Genomic DNA, 4,674 nt, shown 5'->3' with positions numbered 1-4,674 from the left:
ATACAAATTACTTTAAAAATAAAAAGCTTTCATTAAAAAAAAGGTATGTGGAATTTCCCCATAGCTCGCTGGGAAATTCTGGGAGTTGAAATCCCCAAATTTGCCAAATTTGAAGACTACAGTACTTTTAAAACCAAGGAAAGCAGAAACTGACCTCTCTAGGAAGAGAGAATCTCTCTGCCCTATTTTAAGTCTCTATGCTCTCGCGCTCGACCCTGGCTCCGCCTCTCAACAGTGACGTAGCAACTTCGTCGCCTTCGGCTTTCTCCTCCTCCTCCCCCCTCCTCCTCCCCCTACTTGCTTTACGGCTGTCTTGGGCGACGCTCCTCCTTTTCCTCTCCTCGCTAAGATGGCGGTGGCCGGGGTGAGCTTGCGGTTCCCGTCGAGGCCTAGAGTTCATCCGCCTGCATCCGGCTACCGGGAGGGCTGTGGGGGGCCCGGAGGCCGGGATTGGGAAGGGGCGAGGCAGGGCTTTGGAGCGGGGAGTCTCGCCAGGGGATGGAAGAGGCCAGGCGGGCGGGCAGAGTCCGAAAGGGGGAGTGTCCGCCTGCTCCGCTTTTCCCTTTGCCACGCGCATGAGGGATTTAAACGGACCCGAACGGCCGGGACTACAACTCCCATAGACCCGGGTGCAAAGGCCACGCCATGCGAGCTACCTAGGAACGGAGTTTCTCACCCATGCCAACTTTAACTCCCAAAGACTTCAACTCCCAAAGTTCCCCAGCCAGCTGTGCCATGCATAAGCTATGTGCTATTCTGCCTGGGGAATTCTGGGAGCTGAAGTCCGCCGCCTCTTATAGTGGTCCAGATGGGAGAAACGCGGGTCTGTGGTGCGTTCGTGTGAATGAGGGTCGAGCTGCTTTTTTGCTGTGCCACGTGGGAAGGGGGCAAACCAGCATTTGGCCTCCTTGGCTTCACATAAAAGACAGGACACGCACAAACTGTAAATTAATCCTCTTCCATCCCTTATTTATGCCTCCAGAAGTGGTGGAGGAGGGTGATGGGCATCTTGAATGGAGCCTCCAGCTTTAGAGGCAGTTGTCTCTCAGCACCTGGGGATGGAGAACAGGAATGGGTGGTTTCCTGGCCTTTTGGGCCACCCAGAAGGGAATGGGCAAGGATGATGGGTTCTAATTTCCTATGAATTCACCCTTGGTTGATGGCAGCAACCTGAGACAGGTGCTGCTGACCCGATCTTTTATCTTCCAGTGGAGTTGTTTCACATATTTGAGGGTTTGCTGGATTATAGGGTGGTGGGCGTTGAGTGCCATTGAGCAAAAGATCCTGGTTTTGCACTCCTGTTAGAACCGCTGTTTTGGGGGTGGGTGGAAGCTTTTGATTTTAGGAGACTCCTGGGATCCGGATAAAAGGGGTGGATGGAAATTTAGGAAAGAGAAGCAAGCTAGAATTATGGAGAAATTCCCCACCGAAACACTTGCTTTCAAAAAGTTTGGCTGCTCCATCACTGGAGAAAAGATTGGACGGCCATTTGTCCAGGATGGCATAAGTTCTCCTGCTTGGGTGGGGTTTGGCTATAGAAGACCTTCCTTCCAAATACTGCTGTTGCATTATTCTGAGATGAGAAGGTAGCCCCTGGATTTATTTATCATGTACTTATTGATAAATAATAATAATAATAATAATAATTTATTAGATTTCTATGCCGCCCTTCTCCTGTGACTGGGGGTGCCTTACAACAGAGCAAATCCAAAATATGCAAGAAATCTAATATTAAAAATTTATTTATTTATTAGATTTGTATTTATTTATTTATTTATTATTTATTTATTATTTGGATTTGTATGCCGCCCCTCTCCGAAGACTCGGGGCGGCTAAAATACTAAAAAGCATCATTCTAAAACCACGGGAATCATATTCTAAAACCCTGACTCATCTTAAAAAAACCAATCATCCATGTTTCATCCAGACATACATTACTAATTCAAACCTTACATTACTAATTCAATTTGCGCCCAGAAATGTTTAGGCCGGTCTTTTCAAGGCAGAATATCAAGCCACGATATTGCAATGGGCCCAAGTGAAAATCCCTGGGCGTTTTAACAGGGTTCTAGAGCAAGGGAGGAGAGAGGCCTAACCTGATGGGCGGGTGCAGTTCCGGAGAATGGAGCGTGTAGACCTAACACGTTGATAGAGAATTTAGTAGGACCTTCTGCTGATGTTGCATTATGATGGTGGCGCCTGGTCTTGTTGTTTTGCAGTAACAAAGTCTTTTGGCCACCACAACTGCAGAGTCACCTGCCAAGTGGTTGACCCTATCGGTCAAACAGATCGATGCAAGCGGCTCGGTTTCCAGCTACAGTACAGAAAAGACTACCTAGCACATATTATTAAGTCATGGTTTAACTTCCCCTGGTACTCCTTAACTCTTCGCTGCTTCCTCTCCCTACAGACTCTTTACACTTACCCGGAGAACTGGCGGGCATTCAAAGCCCTCATTGCTGCTCAATACAGTGGGGCCAAGATCAAGGTCCTCTCCACACCGCCCCAGTTCCATTTCGGGCAGACCAACAAGACCCCTGACTTTCTGAAAAAATTCCCAGTTGGAAAGGTGAGCGGTTGGGGTTTTGGTATTTTGTTGGTTTTCCCCTTGTCTAATATAAGTTACGCCCTGGAGTTCCAGTTCTGGGATTTTTTTGGGGTAGACGTGTGTAATCTTACTTGGTGATTCTGATTCTTAACTACCCTGTTTCTCCCCCAAATAAGACATCCCCTGATATTAAGCCCAATTGGACTTTTGAGTGCATGGCAATACGGCCAAGGGCTTGTTTCAGGGTTCAAAAAAATATAAGAAATGATTTTGTTTTGGGGAAAATGTAGTAGTTTCCAGAATAGTTGGCTAGAGCTGTGAAAATGTATTCATTTGTTTATTTATTTGTATCCAGCTTTTATTATACAAATAACTCAAGGTGAGAAACGTCCGACACACCTTCGTCCTCCTCCTATTTTCCCCACAACAACGATCTTATAGGTGGATGGGGCTGAGAGAGTGACAAGCTTTCCTAGATAAAGTGGCATTTGAATTTAAGTCTCCTGCTTTCTACCCTGGCGCTTTAACCACTAGACCAGAGGTCCCCAAACTTGGCAACTTTAAGACTTATGGACTTCAACTCCAAGAATTCTCCAGCCAGTTATGCTATGCTGTGCTGGCTGGAGAATTCTGGGAATTGAAGTCCACAAGTCTTAAAGTTGCCAAGTTTGAAGATCTATGCACTAGACCAGGGGTCCCCAAACTTTTTACACAGGGGGCCAGTTCACTGTCCCTCGGACAGTTGGAGGGCCGGACTATATAAAAAAAACTATGAACAAATCCCTATGCACACTGCACATACCTTGTTTTAAAGTAAAAAACAAAATGGGAACGTACTATTTAGAGGGGGGAGAAGATCTGAAATTCATATATGTTTATGTTTTGTTTTTAATTTTCTTTTGTTAACATCTGATTGGTTATGCAAGGTTTTCTTGGCTTATGAAAAATGTATAAAGAAAGAAGGAACTTTGGCATAATGGTTAATAAGTTAGAAATATAATTGGTGTTGCACTTTTTGAAGGAACATTAAGGAGGGAATTTAATTAAAAGAAAATGAATGTAACTGGATGACAAAATTAGAAAAAAATCTTTTGCAACTTTTTTGATGATTGATATTAGTTACTAACAAAATACCGCATTTTATTCTTGGAAAATTAGATGGTATACTGTGTTGTTTGAATGTATGTTAAGAGAAAAATTTAAAAAAATTACTCACCCCCCCAAACAGTCCTTCCTTCCTCTGTCCCTCCATTCATTTCATTCTTCCTTCCTTCCTTCCTTCCTTCCTTCCTTCCTTCCTTCCTTCCTTGTTCCCTCCATTTCTCCTTCCTTCTTTCCTTCCTTCCTTCCCTCCTTCCCTCCCTCTCTTTCCCTTTTCTTTCTTTCTCTCTCTCTTTTCCCTGTGCTCTTATCACTCACTGGTGGGCCGGATAAATGGCCTCAGTGGGCCGCATGTGGCCCACGGGCCGTAGTTTGGGGACCGCTGCACTAGACCATGGGTCAGCAGTAATCCGCAGTTCTGAAGCCGCAGATGGCTCTTTCATCCCTCTGCTGTGGCTTCCTGTCATTCAGAAAATGCATCACACCTGCCAATATGTGACAACCCACTGGCACACGATTTATTGAGCTTTTCGATTCCCGATAGGCGAACCATGGATAAATCCAAGAAAATAAAAGTTTCAGAAGAAAACGGAAGGTTTATTTCAACTGCATATGCTTGTTCTGGGGCCACTCAAGAAATAGTCAGGCATGGGAAGAGTTTTTGTGGCTCCTGGTGTTTTCTTTTTTTGTGGGAAACGGGTTCAAATGGCTCTTTTGAGTGTTTAAGGTTGCCGACTCCTGCACTAGACCAAACTTGGCTCTCTACATGCTTGGAGTTTGGTTCACAAAAAAAAAGGCAGTCTCACACAGTTTTGGTTTTGCTGATCCATGTATCCAACAGTGTTAGTCAGGGGTCCCCAAACTTTTTACACAGGGGGCCGGTTCACTGTCCCTCAGACTGTTGGAGGGCCGGACTATAAAAAAAACCCTATGAACAAATCCCTATGCACACTGCACATACCTTATTTTAAAGTAAAAAACAAAATGGGAATGTACTATTTAGAGGGAGGGAAGAAGTCTGAAAT

This window comes from Erythrolamprus reginae, chromosome 13 (genome assembly GCF_031021105.1).
Source record: "Erythrolamprus reginae isolate rEryReg1 chromosome 13, rEryReg1.hap1, whole genome shotgun sequence".
NCBI classification, from domain to species: Eukaryota; Metazoa; Chordata; class Lepidosauria; order Squamata; family Dipsadidae; genus Erythrolamprus; species Erythrolamprus reginae.
The sequence above is the reverse complement of the archived record's forward strand: the minus strand, read 5'-3'. Positions refer to the sequence as shown.